This window comes from Notamacropus eugenii, chromosome 3 (genome assembly GCF_028372415.1).
Source record: "Notamacropus eugenii isolate mMacEug1 chromosome 3, mMacEug1.pri_v2, whole genome shotgun sequence".
In the NCBI taxonomy this organism is placed as follows: Eukaryota; Metazoa; Chordata; class Mammalia; order Diprotodontia; family Macropodidae; genus Notamacropus; species Notamacropus eugenii.
In genome coordinates, this window is record NC_092874.1 from 301,723,155 (window position 1) to 301,738,487 (window position 15,333).

General features: G+C 44.7%; 1 protein-coding gene across 3 annotated transcripts in view; it reads right to left on the minus strand.

Annotated features, from left to right (window-relative positions):
* Positions 1-15,333, minus strand: part of PACSIN2 (protein kinase C and casein kinase substrate in neurons 2) — a 152,430-nt gene that overhangs the window by 97,506 nt on the left and 39,591 nt on the right. The window contains exon 2 of one of the 3 annotated variants that reach the window (XM_072596339.1): positions 7,876-7,919. The exons of the other annotated variants lie outside the window; for them this stretch is intronic. The gene's annotated coding sequence lies outside the window, so the exon portion shown is untranslated. The remainder of the gene's footprint in view (positions 1-7,875; positions 7,920-15,333) is intronic. 3 annotated transcript variants of the gene reach the window in all.

The window sequence follows — 15,333 nt, forward strand, 5'->3', positions numbered from 1 at the left end:
TTTAAAGAATTCAGCCAATATTCAACATTTATTGAGAACCTGCTGTACTCACAGCACTGTTTTGAACGTTGGGTTCAAAGTGAGGGAGGCATTTTTTTGGACAGTCCTCCATTCAAAAACAATTGCATAAATAAAACCCTTTCCTCGGACGCCTTATACCATGGGCATCTCCGCTCCTGTTCCTCAGCTGTGAGAATGCGTGGCCAGTGACAAAGCCCCGCTTGGGGAGGGTGGTCCCCAGGCTGGGGTCAGCCTCCGGATTCATTTATCCTACCCACAGGCCTCTTCTCAGCAAGCCCACTAGAATTCTACAGGCATCAGTCACAATGACTGAAACAACTCTCCAAGCTGAACAGGAGAACTGGATGCTCAAGAGAAAAACGTCCGTTCCCTACAAGGGAGGTTCCTTTTGTGTCAAACCTTTTGTTACGAGCATTAGTCTTTAGCAGAAGTGAAAATCTACAGTCCTCTGTTAGATACTAATGCTCAATGGCAGGTAAAAGAATTACTGCTGTGCAAGAGCTCATAATTAAAAATTACAGACTGGGGAGGAAAAGCTTGCAGCTAATTCCCAAGAGATGCCTCGTCAAAGAAGACGCATCTTCCTGAATTCACCTCTCATGCACGCAGGGAAGACAAGAGGTGAGGATATACTGAACGGAGTGGTGGCTTCATCTAGGGGTCAGGTCATGCTGCTGTTAGGGTCTTTTTTCCTTCTTTTTTTTCATTCATTCATTCATTTAGGAAGGAACGAAAGAAGAAAGAGGAGGAAGAAAGAACTTATTAAGTGCTAATTATGTGCTAGGCACCATGCGAAGCACTTTACAAATATCATCACATTTGATACATTGGGAAATGAAGATGATGCAAGAACAAAATTATCAAGAACAGTTTTTAAAAACGTGCCCAAGTGCAGCGTTTATAGTTAGTATCTGATATTACAATGTGATTATATTACAAAACAATAAAGCAACTCAAATTGTGCTAATTATGTGTGTCTGGTCATAGATTTATAGCTAGAAGGGATCTCAAAGGGACAGACAGGTGACAGTGGATAGATCACTGGCCCTGAAGTCAAGAGGATTTGAGTTCAAATCCAGCCCCAGACATTTACTACCTGTGTGACCCCGGGCAAATCACTTACCCCCAATTGTCTCCCCAAAACAAACAAGCAAAAAGAATCTCTCTGGGGCAGCTAGGTGGTGACACTTACTAGCTGTGTGACCTTGGGCAAGTCACTTAACCCCAACTGTCCCCAAAAAATAAAAAAAAGGGACCTCAGAGATCTAGTTCAAGCCCCTCATTTTACAGAGTTGCCTAAGATCACATGGGTGGTATCAGCATATCTTTTAACAGTTTACTCACAGTCTGTATAAGAAGGTATATAGGCCTTCCAATTCCTCTTTCATTACCTCATATAGTGATTGCTAGTCCTAATAGCATCAATACTGAAAACAAAATAGATTTATTGTAATTCTAACAAATGGAACTGATGTGATGGTTCACATATGTTTCAATTATATAGCACTTTAGAATTTTCAAGATTAAGACCACTCACTTACAATTACTAAATCAAGAACATGAAGTGAACTGCACAAATGAATCCCTGTCATACAGTTAAGGGCACTGAGGCTCAGGATAGGGAAGGGAGAGAACAACCCAGCCCCAGAGGGGTCAGGACCAAAAGTTTGCCCAGGGTGCCCTGGGCTCCCCCCCCAGTCAACACTGTCTCTCCATGCCAGAGCACAAAGTCAAGAGATGTGAGCTGTGGCAAAACTTCCAAATTTTTATAAATTAAGCATCTGCCCCAAATGGAGTCTAAGATTTTTTTTTTTTAAGCACATTGGTTTTGTTTTCAAGTTTTTCTAAAATTGGTTCTACTTCAAGGCTAAATACAGCCCTGAGGGCTGAGCCTAGCACAAAAAGACATCCAGTCATTTCAGACAATCCTATAGATTTTGAACATAGGCCTGGAGAGTTCTTGGGCGGGGGGGAACCTCTTCTCCTATGGAATCAAACATGAGACAGCCACATCTTAGGTTCTAACTTTCAGCCAGTCCTATATAGGACTATGTATAGGACTATATATAGGATTATACAGAACTATATAGTCCTATGTAAATATAGGAGTTGATGAAAGATATTTGGGCCCAAGTCCAAAGAGAGAGATTCCCAATTGGCACAGGCTTCTCCAAGTACTATTTACAAGTAATAATGCAGTGAGGGCATCCAGAAAAGAAACAGTACAAAGCTTCTGGAGAGCCACATCACAGGAGACATTGCTTTCACTGGCTGCACTGGAAAAATCCAAGGGTTGAAGAGGTCATATTGGCTCAGCCCATGAGCTTAGCCCAGAACTGGCACCCATGACGTGCAGCTGCAGCAGGAGCCTGAGGAGCTAACATACCACAGCATGTCCAAAAGAGGGGTTGCAGATAGACACTGAGTCAGGCCTAGGACTGGGTTCAAGCGCGATGGCATTTGGGAAACTAAAGAGCCCTGCCAAGGATCCCCAAATGCTCCCAATCACAGAAACCAAACCCCTCCAGTGTCTGCAGCCTCATGAACATGGCTACTTCCTCCAATGACACCAATTGCAGCACTCTCAAGCCTGCCACCTCTATACACCTCCCATCTGTAACTGTCTCCAAGAGTCCCCCCAACGTGCTGGGGACCTTCCTCACATTCTCCTGACCCCCAGGGACATGATAACAATGGAGCACAGAGTTATCTCTTCCTTGAGCTCATGACACACCTGACCCATTTTTCTTATCATTAAAGTCAATGACTTTAGTTCTTCAGGACAGCAGTGCACCAGGCCTCAAAAGTCCAGCATCACCACACAAGTCTGGTGACTCTGATGGACCTGTTTCAGGGAGAAGTTTGGGGCATTACAAGAAACACACAGCTTCCTAAAGGCAATCCAGCCCACTCTTCCTCCAGTTCAATTCTGGGCCAAAACCCCACCAAGACAAAGACCCTGATGGAGGTTCTCTGGGGGCTGTCCCTCCAACTGCCTTTCACACTCTAGACACGGCATTCTTCAGCCATATGCCAAACACTTCTGAGAGATTATGGATCTCGTTTAGGAGACTGCAGCAAGCGAGCATATTACTGTTAACAAACAGGGACAACGCTTTGCCCATGTGGCCTCTGTGGCCGCAAATAAGGAAACTCCATTATCTCAGAACAATCAATTCCTCCGGGGACAGTGGTCAGGGCCCCAGAGTGAAGAGATACATCAAAGGAAATACATTTCAGCGAAGAAAAAGTCAAGTATGTCCTTAAAGAATCCAAGTGTACATACGGTGGGCACTGAGGCCATTCTAAGCCCAGGCTGGCAATTTCCCTGTCTGTAACAAAGTTCCTTCCTTTCATTCTAAAATCACAAAATGTTACAGACAAAAAGTACCTTGGAACATAAGAGGGTACATTAGGAAAGCTAAACTAAGAGATTCTTGTTTCCTGATCTAACAGGCTTCCTAAATGTTTTTTTTCATTCTATTGAAAATACCATCACACTGTGTTGAAAGGTATTAGGTAAACAGCATTCCAGGAAGGCAGTCCCACCATGTGCTATGCAGTCAGGGCCATCAATCAGTGTTCTAGCTAGCAGGGTTTCAGGAGATTACAATACAGTTTGGTAACGATGCATTATTTCACCATTACTAATGCAAAATGATACGAGGGGGCAGGGAGCTCACAAAAGAAGTGGTCAAACTGGAGAAGCGTAAAATCTCAAAATCACCAAATGAGACATCTTTCACTTTAAAATTCCTCAAAGACAAATAGGCAGTTAAAGTGTTATTAAAGCTGTTTATTACTCCTGGCTGTACAGTTATTCTTAAAGCTCAATTCTCTGGCCAAGAATGCACGAATATGTACTAATAACATGGAAGCCAGGGGAGTTTGCACCCTGAAGTTCTATCCTGGAAGGCATCTGAGCCCTGGTTTTCACCCTAAGACCCATGTGACCTCTAGGGGGTTACCCGGGCCTTTTGGAGCCTCAGGTTTTAGACTGTCAAACCAAAATGAGAGAATCTAGGGAAAGTCATGCCAGCTGTGTGCCAGGATGAGATGGACAATGAAGAGGGAGGAAGGCTCAGAAGATTTGTGCTGCCTGATCCATAAGACAGAGCTAAGACAGAGGATCGAAAGGTGCCTGCGAAGATTTGGATCAATGTAAGAAAAGCCTTCTGAACAACGGGCAGCAGCATGTGGAGTGGGGCCACCTCTGAGCACCAAACCAGAGGCAGGAGGGCCCTTCAACACTGATTCTGTACACACAGGGTTTAGAAGGACAAAAATTAGCAGCAGAGTCTGGGGAAAGGGCTCTGAATTTGGTGCCATGAATGTCTCCCCATGTGTTGTGACCTGGCCAGATGACTTCCCTGACTGAACTTGTTTCCTCACCTCAAAGTCTGGGCATAAAGTAGGTGCTCCTAAGGCTGTCCTGAAGGCAGAGACCACCTCCATGTCCACCATAGCCACTGTCCTAAGCCTTGGTCCCCTATATCTGTGCCCAAAGGCTCCACACTTAGGTCCAACAGACTCACCTTCCCTTGGAAGACTGAGGCCCTACCCAAGCCCCTCCCCCTTCACTTCCTGCCATCCACATTTCCTCGGGGCACAGAGAAAGAGGGGTGGCTCCACCTTGGGTATCCTTCTTGTTGGTGGGGGTGAGGGAATGCCCTTGGGCAAGGATTGACAGGCAGGCTGGTGAAGCCTAGTAACCCACCAACCCCTTCTCAGTATCAAGGGCTTTAATACAGAAAATAAAACACATGAAGTTAAGAAGGAAACAGATTCCATTGAAATAGTTATCTCAATCCTAATAGATACAAGTTGACAAAACCAGAGTAGGAGCCCCTGGTCTGCCTTGCCCTCCTCCTTCTACACATTCCTTCTCTCTCTCCCTCACTCCCTCACTCTCTTTATCCATCTCCAAGTCAATTCTAAGTTAAAGTCTTAATACAATCAATTTACCATATGCTATAGCTAAAAAGAAATCAAACTGCTGAGAAGATGTACCCCCTTCCTTTCTCTGCAAAAGTCAGGGCTTATGGGTGTGGAACACTGCCTATGCTTTCCGGCTCAGTCGCTGTGTTGGGTTGTTTAGAAGGAAAGCTTGATGCTTGGGAGGGGGGCCAGGAATAATCTTCCTTTTGAATGCAACTCAGTACCCAGCCCAGTGTTCATGCCCAATGCAGGAATGGGCCTACTCAGACCAAAGTCAAGAGCACTGGGCCTACGAAGCTGAGGGTGTGCAAGTGCCCATGATTGGATGACTCCTGGTATTGGGCAGCCCATATATTTACCACCTTTGGCATACACACCAGTGGGACCACCTTTGCTTGCCACAGAAACATACAAGGGAACTGTAGAAATTAAGCATGGTCTGGTAAAAGGTCTGGCATATTTCTATATGCCCAGGCCATTTACAGATATTTCCACATACTAGGTTTTCACAGATGTTTGTAGAATTGCAGGACTAAATCCTGTAGCCAGCTGATGGGGCTTCAGAACTCATGAGGAGAACAATGTGTAGCTCTGGGAAAGACATCTGGGAAGCGCCAACCGACAGTGAGTCAGATGGGGGAGTTAGGATTCTGAGCATTAGGAAGAAAAGGCTTTGGGGATGGGAGCCCATACTCAAGTATCTGGAGGTTTTCATATGGAAGACAAGAGAGACTGGTTTAATGTGGCCCTGAAGGTTGGACCAATGAAAGGGTATGAAGACAGATTTTGGCTCAATATTATGAACAACATCCTAAGAGTCCGAGCTGACCACAAAGGAGAGCAGGCAACACTCCAAGTGCTGGTCGCATGCCTCCTGACTGATCCTAATCCTAACCCTCCCAAGGCCATCCATTACAGCTACCGGCCTCTCAGGAAGGCCAGCCGTGTACAAACCACGGGAGCAAGCAGTGGCCCAGCAAGAGATTCAAGAAACAGAGTAAGAACAACTAACCAAAAGAGAGACTGCCACCAGCAGCAGCACCTCAAGGTTTTCCAGTCATGTTAATAATCCAAAGTACCAAGAGCTATGTATGAGACATGAGCTGCTCAGTGCATCCCACCAGCAGGGCATTGTGTTCTGAGTGACATTAGTGGTAAGCATTTTAAAAGAGTCTAATTATTTAAATAATTTATCAATTACAGTACAAATGGAAATGACTCCATGAGCCTGATGAAGACAAGGAAGATGGAAGCCTGGAGGGTTACCAAGTACTTTCTAAAACAATTCATCATTTGATACTAATGACAATCCTGGGAGGCAGATAGTACAAGTGTTATTCTGCCCATTTTAAAGGTGATAAAAATGAGGCTCCCAAGAAGTCAGGTGACTTATCTATCCAAGGTAATATAATAAGCAGCCAAGCCAGAGCTAGACCTCAGGTCTTTATGTTCCAAACCCAATTCTGTTGCCTCTCATAGCTCTGGGTATCCAAATCAACAATCTTCTTTAGGATCATGGAAAAATTAGGGGGGCTAACCTGTCATTGGGAAAGGACATTGCTCCACAGTTAGCTAATGATCCAGTGATTTCCCAAAGATGAAATGCTAAGAAGAGGAGCCCCCAGGCTCTAGGTATTTCTCCACTTCTGAAACTTTGTCTCTTCAGTAAAGGATGAAAACAAAGGTATGATTTGCCCACTTCCAACTCCTCCCACGACGAGCATTCTGGCTCCCTGAGCTCAAATGGAGTCATGTTCCAGGTCAACTAATAATGAGTTCAGAGCTCTGTGAGGTGAGAACCAAGTGGGCCTATCACTGGCCCAGTCAAAACGAAGAGACTAGCACAAAGTGCCAAATGACCCCAAAATGAACAAATGACCCCAGGCCAATTAGAAAGAGAAAGCCTCAAAGAGGGGGAGTTAACATGCTCATCTTCCTCTTTATGAATTAATCAAATTGCAAACTGCTCTCCTGAGAAGAAAGATGCTGGTTCCTAATGCACTAAAGTAGGGGAAACACCACAACCTCTGGAGAGCACCTCCTGGGTATGAGGAAGAGTATTCTTGGCAAACCATGAACACGGCTCACAGCAGGGCAGAGGGAAGCATGATGGCAGGAGAACTGGCCCAACAGAAGTCAAGAAACCCACTTGCAGCCACTGAAAAGCTCCTCATCACCCCATCTATCAACTGAGAAGACCCTCCATCACCCAGTCCTTTTTCTATGGTGTTTTGAGGTTTACTGTCCACACGCTCTCCCAGGCAATCTTCACACTGACCCTGGGGAGATGAGGCCTTCCTGCCTCTGTTTCCTGAGGATGTGGAGGGGGCAGGATTTGCAGCCAGTTCTCCTGACTCCAAGGCCATAGTCTCAGCACCATGTCACAACACGCTGGAGAACATATGCCCTGTCTACATCATGTGGTTGTGCACATCCCCCAACAAAGGCAGAACCATTTTTGATCTCAACAGAGGCAGAGCCCCAAGAGTTGGTACAGAGCAGGCACAGCATGAACGTTTGGAAATGTACTGCCAGCTGGCTCCATCCCTCAGTGTCACTACTGGCAACATCACGCTCCAGCCCTATACACTTCCCAAATGTACACAGTGCTTGACATACAGTAATAGTTCCACAATCACCTTAGGTCCCACAGGTGCTATCCTCCTAATACAGGTGAGGAAACTGAGACTCAAAGGCAAAGGGACTTGCTCCTGGTCTCCCAGCTAATGTCTTTCAATTCCCTGCTCTATGCCGCCTCCAGGATCCAGTGAGATGCTAGGATGGATGGCTGGCTTACATAAACTATTCCTGTTTCCCTTGAAAACACAGGCTGTCATGTGTTGCTAAAGAAGGGCAGACAACTCAAGCTGCTAGACCAGAAAGCATGAAACCCAAATACAAGCTGGCCTGACTCACCAAAGCGTCTTGGAAGTACTCAAGTCACTGAAACGATCCTGAAGCTGTGGAGAAGAAAACATTTCCATTATTTATGATATGACTAGCGGCAGTCTGGCTTCCCTCCATCTATCAAACAAGGCCTCCCCATCTTCAGCCTATCTCCCCAAGTAGCCCAAAGCATGCTTCAGGAAGGAGCCCCTCCAAGAGCATCGGACAAAAGGCCATTAGCCCGTGGACAAACTACTTCATCATTCAGTTGTAAAATGGTACGACTGAAAATCCCCTCCAACATGCCAAGTCCAACTCTTGCGCTTTACAGGTAAAAAAACCAAGGCCCAGAGGACTGAATGGCTTCCTCAAAGTCATCCTCAGGGCACTGGACTTCTCATTCAACCCTACTACTCAGCATTCCCCAAAGAGAAGCTTTCATGGTTCAATGTGTCATGTCTTTTAAAAGGTAAATGGATCATCTAGAAAATCTTCCTGGGTAATAATTATTATTACTATCAATAACTCACATTTCTAGAAGATATTTCTTAGAACATTTTTATGAGGCATGTAATTCAACTATTAGCCTTATTTGACAACTAAAGTATTTTTTTTAAAAGGATGGATGAAATCTGGGCAAAAAAGGAGTGGCTCAAGAGGTCCAATATTAGGGACAAACTCGGGAAGATCACACCCAGTTGAAGGGAGGGCAGGAGGGAAGCACCAAAGAGGGTCTTAAAGGAGGGAATGTTTGATGGTCCCTGGAAAGAAGAAATGACTGCAATTATCAGGGAGGGCATACCTGGCAAACGGAACAACATGAGCAATGATCAGGAGGCAGGGAGGAATATAAACAGTTCCCCTGAGCGAGGATCTAGAGGCTCCAGGAAAAGAATAAGCAGGACATACAGTGAGAACATGAGGCTAGGGCTAAGTTTTAGGGGCTGTGGATGCCTGACCCAGGAGTCTGTACTTAATGCAGTAAACAATGGAATGCAAGTGTTATTCTCCCCATTTTACAACTAAAGAAACTGAGGCTCAGACCAATTCAGTGACCTACCCAAGATCATCACCATCTCAAAGCCAAGTGGTACAGGGCCATTAGGGCCTCCCCAACCCAGCTAATCCAAATACAGGCTACAGAGAAGAGTGCCACCAACCAGGCTAACTAGCACTACCCTCAGCCCTGAGAGGAGAGAGAGGAGAGGGACTGAAGATGTTTCCCAAATGACAACCAGGAGATGCTAGAACAGCAGCTGAGAAGGCCAAGGCAAAGCAGGCCCAGCCAGGAGGTCCAGAGAGGTTGGAGTGGGGCAGCCCTGCCCAGCCTAAGTTACTGCAAATTGTCATCTTACACAGCAGGACTCTGATAAAGTGAGTAATTTGGGAAATCATTTCAGAAGACTAGCCGCAACAGTCTCCAGAGAGCAAACAGTCACACACACCCACCAAACACATTTACCCAATGATGGTGGAGGAGGAAGCAGAGGAGGAAGACTTCTCCTTCCCTCTTCCTCTACTCTCCCTGGCCCTACAGTCTATTTGATGACTCACCCAAAATGAAAACACCCATTCCTCTTTCCATGCTGAGCAATCCAGCTCACTCAAAATGACCCAACTCATCTGAAAAGAAGGCCATAATATATTCCAATTCTGCCACTTCCTAGTTGTGTGTCCTTGGGCATGTCAGCTCAGCCACGTGGGCCTCAGTTTCCTGTGGTCATTCCTAAGTCCCCCAATCTCTCCTGGACAAAGGCTTCTGGAAAAGCTCATTTCCATGACTCTCAAAGCCCTGTGCCAGGGGACGGTGTTAATAGACAAATCCATGCCATCCTCGTCCTCCAAAGTGTTGTCTGGGAAAATGGCACCTACACCCAGCCAACTGGACCCAGAAGTGACTGGCCGACTTCTCCAATTCACTAATAAACCCCCTTCTCTCCTCTGGGTGGACGAATAAAGCCAGAGAACAAGAGAGAGCAACTAAGATGCCTGTCACTTCCTGAGCTTGGGCCAAAGGGATTGTACAGCCTTTTCTAGGGGACTTTACAGAGAGAGGAGAAAACTGAGAAAGCTTCAAGCTTAGGAGACTGAATACCAAGGGACATCCCAGGAAGGCTGGAAGCAGAGGTGGTGCTGTCCAGGATGGGGCGCTAGGAAAGAGAGAGGCCAGATCCCAAGGAAAAGAGCAGCTCATGCCTCCACAGCACTTTACATGTTACCTCATGGGATCCTCATAACAACCCTATGAGGCAGGGTCTAGTAACAGCCCCATTTTACAACAAATGAGCAAACTGAGGCACAATTTGACCTGAGCTCTTCCTGACTCTATCCACTGTGAGAAGTTCTTGACTTTTTTTTTTTATCATGGATGCCATCCCCTCACACACACCCTGGGCTGTCTGGGGAAGCCTGGGGATGAAAAAGGACACACAAGATAGCAATGGAAAGCAGTTATACTGAAACAGAGATGACATGTTTTCCCATTCGGGTTCAACTCTCCCTGGGCTGCCCGTCCTGGCTCAGGGACTAATAATCAAATCCCCATCAACAATGCTTCTGTGAAAGCTGTCTTAACTTATTGCAAGACTTTCTCTGCAAGTTACGTTAATTTTCTTAGTATGTTGTGTTTATTTTGCATTGAAACTATTCAACTTTGAATATTCACTTAGTCATTGGTTCTGTGTTGAGTCTGCAGCTGAAGTGGAGTTACAGGCGTAACTTTAGGGTTTACGTGTTAGCACTGCAACTGGTACTGAAGTGTTTTTGAGACTTTAAAGGCAAATGTTGGCTTTCAAAGTTTACCTTTATACAAACTTAGTGTTTTGAAAGGTCAGAATTTTGATGGTTTGACCATTCTTAGCATTTACTCTCCAACAAATACCTCTTCAGCAGTATGATATCTACAATATGATGCTTCATGTTTATAATTTAATTCTAGAAATTTACCACAGAAGCAGACTTTTTAAAACTGCATTTTTCATCAGTGGAACCAAATAGATAAAGTTGTAGCTTAATTGAAGACTTCCAATTCTAAACCCTGTATTATATAGCAGATTCTCTACAGACAGTCCAATCATTGGCTGTTAGGTTTATTAGTTCAATTTTGCTTACAAAGTACCTGGAGTCCAACAATAGATAACTGATTGCAATGACAATTAGGGTAATTCAAATTCTGGATGTAATTTTAAAAATTTATAGTAACCAAACCATACTAGATACATAAGCTTCTTGGTGGGTTACTTTTCTTTTTTTCCCTTTCTTTCTTTCTTCTTTTTGTGTTTTTTACTGCTAAAACTTACTTCAATAGCTATATCTAAATTGTGCAAAATATTGGCATTAGAAAGGATGATGCTGAAGCTTTTTTTAATGTCACTTAAAGGTTAATCAGAGTATCTGAAAGGAATTGCTTTTATAAAAAAACTAATTTTAGTTATTTGTCATGGAACAAATAAATTTTATTTTTGTTTGTTAAAAATAAAAAATAATAAAATAAAATAAAATAAAAAAGAAAGCTGTGTCTTGTGGTGAGGGTTCCTGAAGCCCAGTCGGCCTAGATCAGAGCTCCCTTTGGGGTGAGCACATGTGCTGAGGGATCCAGAGACCCCTCCACATCGGCCCCTTCCCTGTGGGGCTCTATCCCACTCCACTCTTCCAGTGATAGCAAACTAGCCTGTGTCCTGCCAAGAACTTGCTGTGGATCTAGTTTATAACATACAGATTACGGTTTAATGTCCTAGGTCATGTCAAAAAGCATTTATAAAGTCCTCACTAAGTTACAGGTGTGTGCTAAGTGCTGGGTACACAAACATAAGCCAAAAGAAAGCCAGTCCCTGCACTGTGGAGTTAAACATTCTATGGGGGAAGATAGCATATAAAATGAACCTGAGAAGGGAAAGGTGGAGATACCAGGCAAGGTGGCAAGTCTGGGCCCATCCCCCAAAACGGAGCTTCTGGGAAGAACTTGCCAGTGAAAGGAGAGCCCCTGGAAGGCAGGCACCTTCACTGTACCCTCATCAAAGCCTGCTGAAACAAGTCCAAGCGAACTGAGGAGGTTTCTTGAGGGAGCACGTGAGCAGGGGATTGGTCTCCCCACCCATCCATCCAACTGCTATTTCAGCAGACCAGGCTTGAGGGGATGGGGCATCAGGTGGGGACAAGATTATTAAACACAGAGGAAAGCACAGGGTCAGGCAAAGACCCAACTCTGCTGAGAACCACAGTTACTACTCGTCCAACACAAGGTCTTCAAATCCCCTGGCAGTGGACACAATGTCTGCCCGAGTGGTCACACTTCTATGGAACGTGTACAGAGACACAGCTGCCAAAACGTCCCCCAAGAACTACCATGTGGCTGCCAAGGGGGAAGGGAGGGCTGGAAGGCAGGGCTGCCCTCCCCATTCCAGGTCTCACTTCTCTCCCTCCATGGTCCCCCCAGCCAAAGGCATATGTCACACCCCTCCCAACCCAAAGAAGTGACTCTCAGTTCCTTGTTTTGAGAGTTTGTAGCCTGGCTGGCCTAGAGTGGCCTCTCCCCAGAGTATCCTCTCCAGCTGGCCTCCCCAGATACTGCTTGCTTTACTTCTTACACTTGTGAACAGAAAGAGAATGAGCTTGGGAAGGACAACTTATGAGGAGGAGCCCCGGTAAGACCTGCCCTTGGGAGCAGGCAGACCTATGCCACCCTTCCAAAAGATCCGGAACTTTGCTTGGCTTTTCAGACTTGATTTTTTCAAAGGTTTTATTATTTTTTTTTAATTTGTACACAAAGTATCTGTAAAAACCTTGACCACACAGACCACCCCAAGTCTATGGGCCTGACCTCAGACAGGGCACTCCAAGAGGCAGCCAAGGAAGAACCCTGGGTCTGGAAGCAGGAAGATGCGAGGCCTAAATCTGCCTCAGACCCTTCCTAGCTGGGGGCACCTAAACAAGGCATTGCCTTGCCTCAGTTTCCTCAACTCTAAAACGGGGATAATAATGGCACCTACTTGAGGTGTAAATGGGATAATATTTGTAAAGTGTTTAACACAGTGCCTGGCACACAGCAAGCAGTTAATGTTTCCTCCCTTCCCGAGGCCTCAGTTGCTCTTCTGCAAAATGGGCCAATGGAGACAGATCTGTGGTCATCTTATAAACACGTAAGACAAGGAGCAGAATGAGCACCGAGAGGTTACCAAAGGCTTCTCGTGGCAGCCCAGGAGGAGGATCCTAGTCACAGGCCCAACCAATGTGCAAACAAAGCACAACCACAGGGTCTGGGAGGTGAGAGGGCCAGCTGGGGCTCAGAAAGGGAAAGGAAGAAAAGGGGGCTGGAACTGAGCCCTGTGACCATGATACCCCACCCCCTTCCATCTGTGAGAAGTCCCCTTCTTGCACGAGTCTTTGGACATTTTCTTTTTTTTCTTTCTTTTTTTATTAATTTTATTTATTTTCAGTGTTCTACAATCACTACCATATAACTTAGATTTTTTTCCCCTCCCTCCCTGAGATGGCATACAATTTTATATAGGTTCTACACATATATACCCATTAAATACATTTTCACTATAGTCATGTTTTGTAGAATTAAAATGAATGGGAGAAATCATATAACAAACCAAAATGTAATACACACAAAAAAATGATCTGCTATGTTCTGCAATTGAATTCCATAGTTCTTTCTCTGGATGTGGAAGGCATTTTGCCTTAAAAGACCATTGGGAATTTTTTTAAGTTCCTTGCATTGCAATGAAGTTCCAAGTCTACCAGAAAAAATTCTCGCACACTGTGGTCATTGCTGTGCACAAAGTTCTCCTGGTTCTGCTCCTTTCACTCAGCATCAGATCATATAAGTCTTTCCAGGCCTCTCTGAAGTCTTCCTATTCATCATTTCTTATAGTACAATAGTATTCCATTACATTCATACACCATAATTTATTCAGCCATTCCCCAATTGATAGGCATCCCCTTGATTTCCAGTTCTTGGCCACCACAAAGAGTGCTGCTATAAATATTTTTGTACATGTAGGACCCTTTCCCGTTTTTATGATCTCTTGGGGATATAGTCCTAGAAGCGGTATTGCTGGGTCAAAGGGTATGCACATTTTTGTAGCCCTTTGGGCATAGTTCCAAATTGCTCTCCAGAATGGGTGGATCAGCTCACAGCTCCACTAACAATGAATCAGTGTTCCAACCCTCCCACAACCTCTCCAACATTTATCATCTTCCTGTTCTGTCAGGTTTGCCAATCTGATAGGTGTGATGTGGTACCTCAGAGTTGTTTTGATTTTCATCTCTCTAATCAATAGTGATTTAGAGCATTTTTTCATATGACTATAGATAGCTTTAATTTCTTCCTTTAAAAACTGCCTGTTCATATCCTTTGACCATTTATCAATTGGGGAATGACTTGTATTTTTGCATATTTGACTCAGTTCTCTATATATTTTAGAAATGAGGCCTTTATCACAGACACTAGCTACAAAAATTCTTTCCCAGTTTTCTGCATCCCTCCAAATCTTGGTTGTATTGGGCTTGGTTGTGCAAAAACTTTTCAGTTTAATATAATCAAAATTATCCATCTTGCACTTCATCATATTTTGGATCTCTTTTTTAGTCAAAAATTCTTCCCTTCTCCATAAATCTGATAAATACACTATTCCTTGCTCCATCAATTTGCCCATAGTATCAATTTTTATACCTAGATTGTATACCCATTTGGACTTTATTCTTGTGTATGGTGTCAGGCATTGGTCTATGCCTAGTTTCCACCACACTGTTATCCAGTTTGCCCAGCAATTTTTGTTGAACAGTGAGTTCTTATTCCAAAAGCTGGGTTCCTTCGGTTTATCAACAGTAGATTGCTATATTCATTGCCTACTGTGTCTTGAGTACCTAGCCTATTCCACTTGTCTACCCTTCTGTTTCTTAGCCAGTACCAAGTGGTTTTGATACTTGCTATTTTATAATACAATTTGAGATCTGGATTTGGACGTCTTCTGAACTGACCAAGAGTTTCATTCCTTCTGACACAGAGCACGGGGGGGACCCACTGCTCTCTGAGGACCAAGGCCCCCCCCAAACCTGCTCAATGGAAGCCCCACAGTGTAATTGCGGGGGGGGGGGGGGAGTCTGAAGGGTATGGAGCTGCAGGAGGCTCTGCCTACAAATGCATGAGGTCCAATGAATCAATTAACTGCCTGAGCTACACTGACCGTGACCTGGTTCTGCTGAACAGTTTCCAGGGCCACCTTCACCTGTGAGGGTTCCAGGATGACATGGCAAGCCCCTGTCCTACACACAACAGTTTGGTTCCCTGGACCCTGGTGCTCCGGCAAGATAGGGGGCATGAATATTATCATTTTACAGATGAGTTATTTTTGTCCTTCATTCTCAAAGAGGGCCATGACATCAAGATGATGATGTGACTTGCAGATGAGTAAACTAAGGCTCAGCGGAATAAAGTCTCTTTCCCAGGGTCAAGGTCAAACCCTGCTGAAGACCTTTTTG